The 16,031-nt window shown below is 40.1% G+C and overlaps 1 protein-coding gene across 1 annotated transcript in view; it reads left to right on the plus strand.

The window, feature by feature from the left end:
* Positions 1-16,031, plus strand: part of LOC145527245 (uncharacterized) — a 169,059-nt gene that overhangs the window by 125,865 nt on the left and 27,163 nt on the right. Inside the window, exon 13 of the mRNA XM_081544930.1 lies at positions 4,638-4,931. The gene's annotated coding sequence lies outside the window, so the exon portion shown is untranslated. The remainder of the gene's footprint in view (positions 1-4,637; positions 4,932-16,031) is intronic.

Raw genomic sequence — 16,031 nt, forward strand, 5'->3', positions numbered from 1 at the left:
ATCTGAAGGATGTATAGATTTTCAAAAGGAACACATGCTGGTGAGAGGGACATTCCAGGAGAGTTTGGGCCAAGTGCCTTGTACCAAAGTGTTGATACTTCTGGTTGGAGAGAAGTAAATACAGTCTTCATCCATGGTCCACATGATATATGCAGGAGAATAGGAGGGGAGTGGGGTGGAGGCAGGGAAGGCAAGTCTGAGGACTGTGAATGCTCCTGAATGTCAGACTGACAAATCTGAAAATCAGAAGCTCTTGTGGTGGATGTCCAGTCAATTAGCTCTGTAGATAATCAATATTTCTTATTCGATCTGTAAGACTTGTTCACTGATGCCTCCTGTGCCTAAACTTGGGAGATAGTTTCCTCTCTCCATACCTCCTGGCACTTCTGCTCCCACCATCTGAGTTCAGGGCTGATCAAGAATTAGTTACCTTTGCTCACAGGCTGTTGGTGACTTCTTATATATGTAACTAGAATGTGTGCATATGTGCTCAGTCATGTCCAACTCTGCAGAATATCGTCACTTAATTAAATGCTATGTAACCTGATGAAATATGAATGTGAGGGGGAATGGTGGATGGCGGGGATAATTTCTATGACGGTTTATAAGTAGACTGCTTTGGAAAGAATTGATTAAAGTGAAGACCTTAAAAAATTCATGTTAAACTAGCTATGAGGGAGAAAGTTATTTTGAAAACTGGAGAAAATATATAAAACTCAAGAAGGATTCTGGGCTCAGGTTGCCTCAGAGATGTCTTTCAGATCTTGCTGTACTTTAAAGAGCACACTTCAGATCCAGCTGACCATGATGGAGGTAAGGAGGCCCCTCTGAACTCCACCAGAGGACCCCTGCTCAAGGCGAAATCCTGAGTCCATATCCCATGTGGCTGCCCATGTTTCATGTTCAATATAAAATATTAGGGTGCGTTTACAACATTTTCCTCATTTTAATTGATTTCTTCAATGAATCACTTAGGTATGGGTCAATAGGGAATCACTGGAGATTTTGAAGCAAGGAAATGACATATTCAGCAAAATTACAGTACAATTTGTTGCATTTAATAAGCATTTTAATCTACCTCCCAATCAGGAACTATTTCAATACACTTGCACTAAGAATATCTATCAGCTTGAATTATGAGTTTAATAGAATTCTCTCCACAACTTGACTTGATATCAATGCACAAATACAATATGATGTCATGGGTCTGAAGAAAAAGACTAGTGGGTTCAAGTCCTGACTTGTTTTACCACCTACCAGTGGTGGGAATAGAATCTATCCGAGGGGAATGAGATATACATTAGCACTATTATTTTTAAAGAAAGGTCACAGTGAGTACCCCTGCTGGCTACAGAATGGGCTGAGATTAGAGATATCCATGCCAGAGACTCAAGAGTATAGTATAGTTTACCTAATGCAGGTAGACAGAATTTTTGTGAATTTGTACTGTACTTTTTGAAAATATTGTTAGAATTTCCAGTATTTCTAAAATATTCTACAAAGTGAACACAAAGCCCTAAGACCACTACTTTGTCATCTTCCTGCTTCATTATATGCCAGCCTGGCCATTTGTCAGCTCCTGTGAGTATCTCCATTTATAAGGGTGATCTTGTGAGTTGAGCATCTCCTGTATGACAAGTGAAGCCTAAGCTTTCCCCCAGTTCCTAACGCTGGAGCCGAATTTCTCACAAGAACTGTTTAGATAGAGCATATGCTACATAAATTTCAGCACAGAAAAAAAGAGTTTAATATGTCAAAAACAGTCATTATAATCTCCCGTTGACCGAAGATCATATCATAAACAAAATGCAAATGTTTTTCCACTGTGCTACAGCTTTTTACAAGGTAAACTAAGTATCAGATATGTCTTTAATAAAGATAAAAAATACAAATGATGCTATATCAAAAATACTGATTTTTCTGAAGACTCAATCTTTTTTTAATATTTATTTATTTGGCTGTGCCAGATCTTAGTTGCAGCACATGGGATCTCCAGTCTTTGCCACAGCATGTAGCATTTTTTAGTTGTGGCATACAGGATCTAGTTCCCTGACCAGGGATAGAACCCAGGCTCCCTGGATTGAGAGTTGAAGACTTAATCTTGATATCATTCTTTGAGACTCATAAAAATAGTTTTTTAGTGTTAGTGTGTGTATATGTGGGCTTCCCAGGTGGCTCAGTGGTACAGAATCTTCCTGCCAATGCAGGAAACACAGGAGATACAGGTTCAATCCCTGGGTTGGGAAGATCCCCTGGAGGAGGAAATGGCAACCCACTCCTGTATTCTTGCCTGGAAAATCCCATGGACAAAGGAGCCTGGAGGGCTACAGCCCATGGGGTCACAAAGATTGGGACACAACTGAGCAACTAAGCATGCACGTTAACATATGCATACCCAGAATAAAAGACATGCAAAATTCAGAATTTATCACACCCTTAAGAAAATATTCTAAGTCATACTTCTCACAGCTTTCATGATTAAAATGCCTTTTGTCAATGTCCCTGAGCTGTGTAGATGCCCATTAAATACAGTCATGGTAATTCTTACCAGGTTTCACAGTGAATAGTATTGGGGAATATTAAAGGAAAGAAGTAGAGAGGGAAGCAAGGGAGAAAGGGGGTGAAAGAGAGAGAGAGATTCATTGCCCATTGTTACCATAAGTGGAAAGGAAGAGAAACTGTAGGTGGGGTGAGCCTTTCTGGGACATTCCTGCAGATAAACAGTCGCCCAGACACCAGCAGCTCCCTGTGGGCACCTCTCCTTCCCTCTGTTTCCCTGCTAGCTAGAGCTCAGCACTAGGAAAGCCCCAGCAGAGGGAGGACAGAAAAGGTGTGAAGCAGCCGGCTTTTCCATTTCCCGTCTTGGGCTGTTTTTCCACCTTACAGTTCGCTCTGATTCAGATTGAAAAGGTGAAAACATACAGAGGGCGATGGCACCAGCCTCTTTCCCCACTCTGACCAGACGTCACAACAGCCAAGCCGTGACACCAAGATGTCCGTGAAACCAGGGCCCAACCATTTAGGACAGACTTGTTTCAATGCCTGCTCCTGTTCTGCTCTATGAATGTTAGCCTGTCCCAAAGGGAAGAATTTGGAGCAGTTGTTGAGCAAGCTTCCTGGGAGCTGCAGAGGCACTGGATTCTCTAATGCGCACTCGCAGCCTTGCCCTCACTGACATTGCCTCCACTCGCCCTGACCTCCTTGTCTCATGAGCCACTGATGCAGGCTTTGTTTTCCTTTTACTCATCAGCACCCAAATCCATGGGGTTGTGATAGGTTGGCAGACGTTCTTATAATGAGAAGTTGGTTGGCCCTGTGGCTGCACAGGCAAATTGAATTATGGTTAGAAATATTCATCTCCCCCCTCTTTTGGTGTATATGGTGCCATCATCTAAACCATCTAAATATGGAAGAATCTCTCTCATTTGCAAAGCCTTGAAGAGAAAACTTCAGTTTGAAACTTTCCTTAATTATACCAATGTTTAACAACAAACTTTTTAGTATGGCAATCTCACTTTACTTCCTAGTATATTCAGTGACTTTCTTTTTTACAGAAAGAGTAAAATATGTTTAAACTTTAATTAAACTTTCTTTACTAATGCCAGGGCTTAACAAAAATATGTATGTAATCTAAAAATCTAGGATCAATTACTCAATGCATTTACTGCTTGTGGGGTTTTTTGTTTTTTTTAATTTGTCATGGTGATCTTTTTTTAAATTTCAGTGTAGTTGATTTAAAATGCTGTGTTCATTTCAGATGTACAGCAAAATGAATCAGTTATATATATATATATATATATATATACACATATATAAAATTATTATTATTGTTCAGATTCTTTTCCCTTATTGATTATTACAAAATACTGAGTGCAGTCCCCTGTGCTATACATGTCCTTGTTGTTCATCTATTTTATGTGTAGTAGTGTGTGTGTATTAATCCCAAATTCCTAACATATCCCTCCCCCTACCTTCCCCCTTTGAAAACAGGGAAGTACGTTTGTTTTCTATGTCTGTGGATCTATTTCTGTTTTGTATATTAGTCCATTTGTATCATTTCTTTAGATTCCACATATAAGTGATATCATAAGATTAAAAGAGACAGGTATAAGCAAAGGGTCTCTCTTGGCAGTCCAGCGGTTAGGACTCCATGTTTCCAATGCAGGGTATGAAGGTTCAACCCCTGGTCAGGGAAATAAGGTCCCATATCTCATGCAGTGCGGCAAAAAAAAGAGACATAATTATAAGCAGAGAATAATGTTATTAGAACTAATGTTACTTTCTGAAATTGTCTGAAATTGCTATTCAAGGATTGATAGGAATCCTTTATTTTAAAATATTTAAGTTTGTGGCCTGAGTGGGAAGGATAGACATTTCTACCTCACTCTGGCTGTTTCCTCCCGTTTTCAGAGGCCCCAGTCCAGCGGCATTGCTGGCCTTTCTGCCCCTTTACTCATCTGTCCCAGAAGAGGACGTGGATTTAGGGAAGACTGTTTACAAAGGGGGACACAATAATTCCTCCCTCCTCAGGCCCTTTATGATGTCACTCAGCCTCTTCTCCCACCAGGATGTGGAATTAGTTTCCCCATCTTTCCCCTTCTATCTGGGATGACCATATGATTTCCTTTCACCAACAGAATGCAATGCAAGTGTTAGGTTGTGGCTTCTGAACTGCCTGCCTCCAGCAGCCCTGCAGCTTCTGCACTAGGCCCCTCGAATGCTGCCGCTGCATGAAGAAAGCCAATCTAGACTTCCCAACAATGAGAGAAGACATGAGAGAAAGCCTCAACCAACAGCCAGAACCAACCATCAGCTGTGTGAGAGGGCTCGCTTGCAGAACTCATCTGCAGAGGACTGCAGCTGTGTGTGTGACCCAGACAAAACCAGCAGAGGGACCTCCCACTGGGTCCAATGCAAGCTGATGACCCACGGTAATTTTTTATTGAGATATAATGTCCAACACGTGCAATGTGTTGATTTGATTCATTTACATATTACAGTATGTTTAGCACCATTGCTTAAGCTACCATCCTTATCATGACACACAATTCTCATTTAATTTTTTGTCATGAGAACATTTAAGATGGAGTCTCTTAGCAATGAAATATGTAATACTGCACAGGTGACTGCAATCATTATGCTGTGCATTAAGCTGTCCGGAACTTACTCATCTTCTAGTTGCTTGTCTGTGCCCTTTAACATCTCCCCAGTTCACCCAACCCCCTAGCTCCTGGTAACCACCATTCTATTCTCTTTCTACAAATTCTGCTTTTGTAGATTACAATATGAGTGATACCATACAATATTTGTCTTTCTCTGTCTGTGTTATTTCCCTTAGCATAGTGCTCTCAAGTCCATCCATGTTGTGGTAAATGGCAGAACATCTCTCTTCTGATGGAATAGTGTATATATGTGTATATATTTGGCTGAAATCAAGGTCAAAACCAAACATTGCCTTGAGAGAAAGAATGAAGAATCAATAATAAATCTGAAAAATAATTTTAAAATTTAGAATTATTAAAATAATTTTAGTAGTCACAAATTAAAAGTTGACTAGTGAAATTGAAATAGATTTTAAATGTTTTTTCTAATAATGTATTTCATCTCCTTTCTCTTTGCATTCTATATTATGTCAAAATTGAAAGTAATTTATCTGGATTTTGTATTCATTCCTTCTCATGACACTTTAAGGAAGCAAAAATGATATATTTTTTTTATTGGACAATAATTCATTTACAATATTGTGTTAGTTTCTACCATACATCAACATGAATCAGCCACAGATAGACACATGTCCCCTCCCTCTTGAACCTTCACCCCACCTCCTTCCCCATCCCACCCCTCTCGGTTGTCACAGGGCACCAGATTTGAGCTCCCTACATCATGCAGCAAATTCCCACTGGCTATTTTACATATGGTAATGTATATGTTTCAGTGTTACTCTTTCAATTTGTCCTTCCCTCCGTTTCTCTCACTGTGTCCACTAGTCTGTTCTATGTCTACATCTCCATTGCTTCCCTGAAAATAGGTTCATCAGTACCATCTTTCTAGATTCCATATATATGTGTTAATATATGATATTTATCTTTCTCTTTCTTACTTCACACTGTATAATAGGCTCTAGGTTCATCCACCTCATTAGAACTGATTCAAATATGTTCCTTTTTTATGACTAAGAAATATTCCATTGTATATTTGTACCACAGCTTCTTTTTCCGTTCATCTGTCAGTGGACATCTAGGTTGCTTCCATGTCCTACCTATTGTAAATAGTACTGCAGTGCGCATCGGGATACATGTGTCTTTTCAATTATGGTTTCCTCAGGGTATATGCCCAGTAGTGGGATTGTTGGGTCATATGGGTAGTTTTATTCCTAGTTTAAAAAATGGTAGTAGATGCAGTGCGCATCGGGATACATGTGTCTTTTCAATTATGGTTTCCTCAGGGTATATGCCCAGTAGTGGGATTGTTGGGTCATATGGGTAGTTTTATTCCTAGTTTAAAAAATGGTAGTAGAATTCATTCTCACAAGATGTAAAAATTCTCAAATAGGAATTTATTGAAAACACATGGGACCTTTTGGATTTGACCTTGACATTTTTCTGTTACTCATTTTTATGTGAATTTAGTTTTCCTATCAGAATATTTTGTTCTAGCAACTCCTGTTGTTTCTTGTAGTGTTAAATATATTTTTTAATGTAAAAAATATTTTTCTGAGTTTTTCTTCCTCTATTTGTCTGCTTTACTTTTATCTGGACCTTCTCTTTCCTTCATCTTTTTGTTCCTTCCTGGTCAATTTTGATTCAGCTCCGACCATTTTACCAGAGTGTAGGGCCCTGTGGAAGGTGGGAGGGGCATGCTCTAAGCCCATTAACCCGGCTTACTGCAGGCCCTTTGCCCACAAGCCAAGCAAGGGCTAGACCTTTCTCATTCCTGCTGTTGCTCTCACTATCCCACCACCTCCTGAGTATCTAGTAGCCAATTTTGGTGTCTCCTATTCCTGTATACAGGTTTCTCAGGAGACAGGTAAAGTGTTCTGATATTCCCATCACTTTAAAAATTTTCCACAGCTTGTTGTGATCCACACAGTCAAAGGCTTTAATGTAGTCAATGAAGTAGAATTAGATGTTTTTCTACAATTCCCTTGCTTTCTCCCTGATCCAATGAATGTTGGCAATTTGATCTCTGGTTCCTCTGCCCTTTCTAAACCCAGCTTGTACATTTGGGATTTCTTGGTTCATGTATTGCTGAAGACTAGCTTGAAGGATTTTGAGCATCTTGGCTAGAAAGTGAAATGAGTGCAATTGTATGGCAGTTTGAACATTCTTTGGCATTGCCCTTCTTTGAGATTGGAATGAAAATTGACCTTTTCCAGTCCTGTGGCCACTGCTGAGTTTTCCAAATTTGCTGACATATTGAGTGCAGCACTTTAACAGCATCATCTTTTAGGACTTGAAATAGCTCAACTGGAATTCCAGCACCTCCACTAGTTTTGTTCATAGTAATGCTTCCCAAGGCTCACTTCACTTCACACTCAAGGAGGTCTGATCACACCATTGTGGTCATCCAGGTCATTAAGATCTTTCTTCTGTATTTCTTCAGTGTATTCTTGCCGCCTCTCTAAATCTCTTCTGCTTCTGTTAGATCCTTACCGTCTCCATCCTTTATTGTGCCCATGAAATGTTCCCTTGATATCTCCAATTTTCTTGAAGACATGCAAATGGTGACTTGCAGTCATGAAATTCAAAGACACTTGCTTCTTGGAAGGAAAGCTATGACAAACCTAGACAGTATATTAAAAAGCAGAGACATTACTTTCCCAACAAAAGTCTGTCTAGTCAGAGCTATAGTTTTTCCAGTAGTCATGTATGGATGTGAGAGTTGGACCATAAAGAAGGCTGAGTGCCAAAGAATTGATGCTTTTGAACCATGGTGCTGAAGAAGACTGTTGAGAGTCCCTTGGACTGCAAAGAGATCAAACCAGTTGATCCTAAAGGAAATCAGTCCTGAATATTCATTAGGACTGTTGCTGAAGCTGAAGCTCCAATACTTTGGCCAGCCAATGCAAAGAGTTGACTCATTGGAAAAGACTCAGATGATGGAAGAATTGAAGGCAAAAGGGGAAAGGGAGAACAGAGAATAAGATGGTTAGATAGCATCACTGAATCAATGGACGTGAATTTGAGCAAACTCTGGGAAATAGTGGAGGACAGAAGAGCCTGACATGCTGCAGTCAGGTCGCAAAGAGTTGGACACAACTTAGTAACTGAACAACAATTTTCAGGTTGTCATTCGTCCCCCGGCCTTCCTCTTCTTTCTCCTGAACAACTGATAATTATGTGTTGATCTTGTGGTTCTTGCTGGTTTGCACTTTGCGATGCACAGTGAATCCCTCATTACCTTGTTTTGTTGTAAATGTTGTCCACTGATTTTTTTAACTTCACAGTTTTCTGTATACTGGGATTTGGGAAGATCCAAAAGCTTGCTACTCCCGCAACTGTCATCTTCCCAGAATTTAATAATAAGACTATTAATACAAGTTTAATCTTGACTGCTTGCCCATAATTTAAAAAGGACTATCCAAATATTTATTCAGATCAGTTATAAACCCAAGTGACATCTCTTGTTCACATCTCTTGTTTACATTACTGTCACTATTACACTGATCATCTATGATGATCCCCTGTGACTATATCACACCATCTTTGATCACCCACAGGTTTTAGGATGTGAGAAATGCTGTGAAAGTAACATCTGTATGGATCTTTCAGCAAAATACCAGGGCCAAGATCAAACTTGGGTGTATCTTTATTACATCGGTGACATATGTGTGATCTTGCTGTCCTGCCACTGGGGTGGTGAATCAGATTCTTCACTGTTGGAAGCCCGCCTACATAGATAGAAACCATGTGCTCCAGCCTGGTCCTTACTAATTAAAAGTTTTAGATTTTACCTCAACTGCCAGCCTACTCCTTTATATCAGTTTTTTATTACCTTGGAACGTGGTCAGGAAGAATTTTTCTCAGTTTAACAAATAAACTGAATAAAATATTGGAGAGCACCTTAACACCTGGAGACTGAGGTATCTGGTAGGGCCAAGGAGGATAACTTTAAGTTTTGGTGGCTCTTAGTGTTATGAGTTGAATTGTGTCCCCTCAAACTAGATATATAAAGCTGTCATGAAGCAACAGTTAAAACTGGACATGGAACAACAGACTGGTTCCAAATAGGGAAAGGGATACATCAAGGCTGTGTATTGTCACCCTGCTTATTTAACTTATATGCACCATGAGAAACACTGGGCTGGATGAAGCACAAGCTGGACTCAAGATTGCCGGGAGAAATATCAATAACCTCAGATAAGCAGATGACACTACACTATGGCAGAAAGCAAAGAAGAACTAAGGAGCCTCTTGAAAGTGAAAGAAGAGAGTGAAAAAGTTGGCTTACAATTCAACATTCAGAAAACTAAGATCATGGCATCTGGTCCCATCACTTCATGGCAAATAGATGGGGAAACAGTGGAAACAGTGACAGACTTTATTTTGGGGGCTCCAAAACCACTGCAGATGGTGACTGCAGCCATGAAATTAAAAGACTCTTGCTCCTTGGAAGAAAAGTTATGACCAACCTAGACAGCATATTAAAAAGCAGAGACGTTACTTTGCCAACAAAGGTCCGTCTAGTCAAAGCTATGGTTTTTCTAGTAGTCATGTATGGATATGAGAGTTGGACCATAAAGAAAGCTGAGCACTGAAGAATGGATGCTTTTGAGCTGTGGTGTTGGAGAAGACTCTTGAGAGTCTTTGGACTGCAAGGAGATCCAACCTGTCTATCCTAAAGGAAATCAGTCCTGAATATTCATTGGAAGGACTGATGCTGAAGCTGAAACTCAAATACTTTGGCCACCTGATTCGAAGAACTGATTTGTTTGAAAAGACCCTGATGCTAGGAAGGATTGAAGGCAGAAGGAGAAGGGGACGACAGAGGATGAGATGGTTGGATGGCATCACCGATTCAATGGACTTGAGTTTGAGTAAACTCCGGGAGTTGGTCATGGACAGAGAGACCTGGCTTGCTGCAGTCCATGGGGTCTCAGAGTCAGACACAACTGAGCGACTAAACTGAACTGAAGCCTCCGAACCAGAAGGTGAACTTATTTGGAAATAGGGTTGTTGCCATTGTTCTTATTTGGGGGATGAAGTCATACTGGAGTTGGTGGGGACCTACTCCAACGTGACTGGTGTCCTTAGGAGAATATGGCCATGAAGACAGACAGAGCACACCATGTAACGATGAAGGCAGAGACTGAACACAGCTGCAACATCAAAGACTGCCCACGAACAACCTGAAGCTAGGAAGAAGTCAAATTACAGCAGTTTTTTGCCTGCAACAGAGAACACAAATGAGTTTGAGGACAATGCTGCAGAAATATCAACTTAAAAAAATCTTCTGCCGACAAAGAAAAATTCTCCACAAAGTAGAGGAGAAAGAAAACAGTTTTATTATTGTATAACATTAAATCAGAATGTGATGTGCATCACAGGCAATCCACTGCGAGACTACAGAAACAGAAAGAAATCTCACCCTTTTACATAGCCAGGCAGATAACAACCCATTCCCTACATGCTCTCAAGGTAAACCACAAGTAGCCCCAGAAAGGAGAACTTGGCACCATTTGTCATGCAGAGATCATCCAAATGCATCTGGTAATGGAGGTGACCCTCTGCATTAGCTAATTGGTTTTAATCAAAGGAAAAACAAAGTTCTCATTATCTTTATGTATCGAGGTCATTTTGTAATTTGGAGGAAGGTGCCCACTGAAGTTAGTCTCCTACTTGAAACTGGGAGAAAATTCTTTCTTGATGATTACATTTCAAAGAAATGGCTTCCCAAGTACTTGAGGAAACATTCTGCTTTCAAGTAAATTGTAATTGCTAGATGAGAATGAAGCAACATTAATTCTGCCTTTCATGCTCTGGTTCGTATTAGAATGCCTTAGTAAATCAGCTCTCCAGTCCGGCTTCTCAGGCTCTTCCAGTGGATTGCCTTGGACACTGATTCCTAGCAGTTAAGAAAATACTGAGAAAATTGATTAATATCCATCAACATTTCCACACCTTTATTTTGTGAAGTGTTTCATGAAATAAAAACTGTCAAGGTTGTTGCACAGACTGTTTATGGACCCCCTCCTCATCCTCCATAGAAGTAGAATTTTTAAATTTCTTTTTGGATGCACAGGCTCTTCTCTATGCAGTGAGTGGGAGTTACTCTTTGTTGCAGTGTGCTGGCGTCTCACTGCAGTGGCTTCTTTTGTTGCAGAGCATGGGCTCTGGGGTGTGCGGGCTCAATAGTTGTGGCACATGTGCTTTGTTGCCCCATGGCATGTGGGATCTTCCCAGACCATGGATCAAACCCACATTCTCTTCACTGTGCCAGAAGTAGAATTTTTAACCAGGCTCATGGTTGGCTAGATAGAATAAAGCCTACATTTTTAGTCCTCTTTTTCAAGGAGATGTCATCATGGAATTAAGTTCTGATCAATAAGATGTAATCTATAATCACTTTGCAACCTCCAGTAAGTGTCCTTGAAGGGAAAGGGGCTTCTCTTCTCTTTTCCATTTCCTCCTTCCTGCCAGACAGAATATGGATGTATAAGTTGGGGTGGGAGGGGCCATGTGGAACCATGAGGTGGTCTTAACAATGGAAGCCTGACACCCTAAAGAGCTGAAGCAGCTCTGGACTATCTATACCTGGAATTTTACTTAAGAAAGAAACCAACTCTTACCTAATTTAAGCTGTTATGATGCTTATATTTTATATTTTTTTCTGTCACTCTTAGTTGAGCTTAATCTTAACTGACATCATAGTCAAATATATCAGGAAAATTCTGCATATATTTTCTCCTGCATTACTAGGAGATATTGGCATTGTTGTTGTTTGTTGTTCAGTTGCTCAATCATGTCTGACTTTTTGCAACCCCATGACTGCAGCATGCCACGCTTCCCTGTCCATCACTCTTTCTCCCTGAGTCTGCTCAAACTCATGTCCATTGAGTCAGTGATGCCATCCAACCATCTCATCCTCTGTCATCGCATTTTCCTTCTGCCTTCAATCTTTCCCAACATCAGGGTCTTTTCCAATAAGTCAGTTTTCGCATCAGGTAGCCAAAGGATTGAAGTTTCAGCTTCAGCATCAGTCCTTCCAATGAATATTCAGAACTGATTTCCTTTAGGATGGACTGCTTGGATCTCCTTGCAGTCCAAGGGACTCTCAAGAGTCTTCTCCTACACCACAGTTCAAAAGCATCAACTCTTTGGTGCTCAGCTTTCTTTATAGTCCAACTCTCATATCCATATATGACCACTGGAAAAACCATAGCTTTGACTAGACGGACTTGTTGGCAAAGTAATGTCTCTGCTTTTTAATATGTTGTCTAGGTTGGTCACAGCTTTTCTTCCAAAGAGCAAGAGTATTTAATTTCATGGCTGCAGTCACCATCTGCAGTGATTTTGGAGCCCAAGAAAATAAAGTCTGTCACTGTTTCCATTCCCAAGTGATGGGACCAGATGCCCTGATCTTAGTTTTCTGAATGTTGAATTTTAAGCCAGCTTTTTCACTCTCCTCTTTCAACTTCTTCAAGAGGTTTAGTTCCTCTTCACTTTCTGCCATAAGGGTGGTGTCATCTGCCTGTCTGAGGTTATTGATATTTCTCTTGGCCATCTTGATTCCAGCTTGTGCTTCATCCAGCCTGGCATTTCACATGATGTACTGTGCATATCAGTTAAATAAGCAGGGTGACAATATACAGCCTTGACCTTTCCCAATTTTGAACCAATCCATTGTTCCATGTCCAGTTCTAACTGTTGGTTCTTGACTTGCATACAGGTTTCTCAGAAGGCAGGTAATATGGTCTGGTATTCCCATCTCTTTAAGAATTTTCCACAGTTTGTTGCAATCCACACAGTCAAAGGCTTTAGCATAGTCAATGAAGCAGAAGTAGATGCTCTTCTGGAATTCTCTTGCTTTTTCTGTAATCCAAAAGGTGTTGGAAATTTGATCTCTGATTCCTCTGCCTCTTCTAAATCTAGCTTGTACATCTGGAAGTTCTCAGTTCATGTACTGTTGAAGACTAGCTTGGAGAATTTTGAGCATTACTTTGCTAACATGTGAAATGAGTACAGTTGTGCCGTAGTTTGAATATTCCTTGTCATTGCCCTTCTTTGGGATTGGCATATAAAGACTTTTAGAAGACATGCAGCAAAATATTTTGAATTTTGTTTAATCCTCTCTTTCCCAGTGTTTTTTTTTAATTAACACACTGCAACTAGAGTTGATTTCCATCTTATTAATACACAGTGGAGGCCCCTGAATATAAATATAGTAGACTTTCATAACAGTACAACTTTGCTAGCTTTGCTGCCATTTTAGCAGTTAAGATGTCCATATCCATCATCAGTATTCTGATGAAGACATAACTCCATACTTTTTTCGGGGTTCACATTATGCCACCTGAACCCTAGGAGCAAAGAGGAGTGGGAGGGTAATGCTTCCACAGCCTGAGTTAAGTCATTGCTTAAGTGATTAAGTCATCAACAGACATTTTAGACATGTACCTACTGAATTCTGCTAACTCTGATGTCAAGAGCTTGTATTGAGCTTATATGCATGTGTTTCTATAAAAGGTGGTCTCACTGTCTAAAATCTGTTTTTGGATCAAGAGGAATCAATGGACGACTTTATCATGAGCTGCAGCTGTAAGTCAGTCTAGTAACATGTCATCTAAGAGATACTCAAGTTACAGTATTGAGACTTAACCTCAGTTCTTTAATAAATATAGCTTTAGCCAGACCAATAAAGCATTTTATTTGAGGAATTTTAATATCTGGTATTATAGAGAAGAATGTCTTTTCTAAATAGTTTCACCAAGTGAAGTGAAGTGATAGTCGCTCAGTTGTGTCCGATTCTTTGCGACCCCATGGACCATACAGTCCATGGAATTCTCTAGGCCAGAATACAGGAGTGGGTAGCCGTTCCTTTCTCCAAAGGGTCTTCCCAACCCAGGGATCAAACCCAGATCTCCCACATTGCAGGCGGGTTCTTTACCAGCTGAGCCACAAGGAAAACCCAAGAATACTGGAGTGGGTAGCCCATCCCTTCTCCAAGGGATGTTCCCGACCCAGGAATCAAACTGGAATCTCCTGCATTGCAGGCAGATTCTTTATCAGCTGAGCTACCAGGGAAGCCCAATAGATCCACAAGTTCATCAATATAACTGTTAAACTAATGTGAAGGTTCCTTGAAGGCCAAGACTTATTTTTCTCTTTGGCCCATTCAGTAACAAGCATGAGGCAGAAAACAGAACTCAGTTATTGCTAAGTGGGATGTAGGGGAAGCACCTTAACAAGCACGAAGGCAGTTTTGTACAAGCCCTATTTCAACACTTTGCTTCAACAGTGCCTCCTTTTCTCTTCATGAAATGGTTTTGATATTTTCTTTTAACACTGTACAGAATCCGTTTTGGTTCCCCAATACTTGAGCCTGTCTGGATGCACATAGTCAGACATGAGAGGCAGGAGCATTTTGAATTACTCTGATGTCCAGGTATTCTGTAATCTAATTAATGTAAATATTATACTGATGTTTTTAAAGCTGTTAAGACCAGAGGTGCACTCAGAGTGCCCTGCAGTATAGTCTGTTTGATCCCCATACCCAGGATGGTCCTAAGGAATGACAGTTTGCCTCCCTATGTTTTTCTGTAAGGATAACATTATTTCCTGTCACAGAAAGTCTTGTTTGACTTACAGGATGGGTGAACTTTGGGCATTACCTCCCTTGGAAATAGTGTTTTATGTTTAAAAAGATGTTTTTAAATAGTTTTTATGTTTAAAAAGATGTTTTTCTTTCTTTTAAAAAAATATTTATTGATTTATTTGGCTGTGCCAGGTGTTAGTTGCAGCATGAGGGATCTTTATTTGTGCCATGCAAACTCTTAGTTGCAGTATGTGGGCTCTAGTTCCCTGACCAGGGATAGAATCCAGGCCCCCTACGCTGGGAACACAGAGTCCCAGTCACTGGACCACCAGGGAAATTCCCTGTGTTTTAATTTCTGACTCGCCAAACAAACAAACAAAATCTCAAAGGACTGCAATTTTTCTTTGTTAATCCCATTAGAGAAGGATGCTGACTTAATTCTTCCTTATTGAAGGAAAGGCTGCTTGGGGTAGGTTCTGCAGTAATTGTTAGAAATAACATTGAAGATAAGACCTTTACGTGGAGAACTATATGAAAACCCTCTCAGGTAATTCCTGGAAATTAAATAGAAGATAATCTTGCCTAAACTATACCTGCATTTGAAGCGATTATACCATTGGATTTAGGGTATAGTTTTCTATGGATCATTCCCTTTGAAAATTCAAACTAGTTCAGGGTTGAAGGGCTTTTTCCTCTTGCCCCATTTAATCCATGTTTCAACTTCCTTGTTATAGTCTCAAGAGTATTTTGTGATTCTGCACAGCAGGATCCTCCATGACCCACCTCCCAGAATATCGGAAATAAAAGCAAAAATAAAAAAATGGGACCTAATTAAAATTAAAAGCTTTTGCACAACAAAGGAAACTATAAGCAAGGTGAAAAGACAGCCTTCAGAATGGGAGAAAATAATAGCAAATGAAGCAACAGACAAACAATTAATCTCAAAAATATACAAGCACCTCTTGCAGCTGAATTCCAGAAAAATAAACGACCCAATCAAAAAATGGGCCAAAGAACTAAACAGACATTTCTCCAAAGAAGACATACAGATGGCTAACAAACACATGAAAAGATGCTCAACATCACTCATTATTAGAGAAATGCAAATCAAAACCACAATGAGGTACCATTTCACACCAGTCAGAATGGCTGCTATCCAAAAGTCTACAAGCAATAAATGCTGGAGAGGGTGTGGAGAAAAGGGAACCCTCTTACACTGTTGGTGGGAATGCAAACTAGTACAGCCACTATGGAGAACAGTGTGGAGATTCCTTAAA

Source organism: Giraffa tippelskirchi, chromosome 11 (assembly GCF_054371585.1).
Source record: "Giraffa tippelskirchi isolate mGirTip1 chromosome 11, T2T-mGirTip1v1.2.pri, whole genome shotgun sequence".
Lineage (NCBI taxonomy): Eukaryota > Metazoa > Chordata > Mammalia > Artiodactyla > Giraffidae > Giraffa > Giraffa tippelskirchi.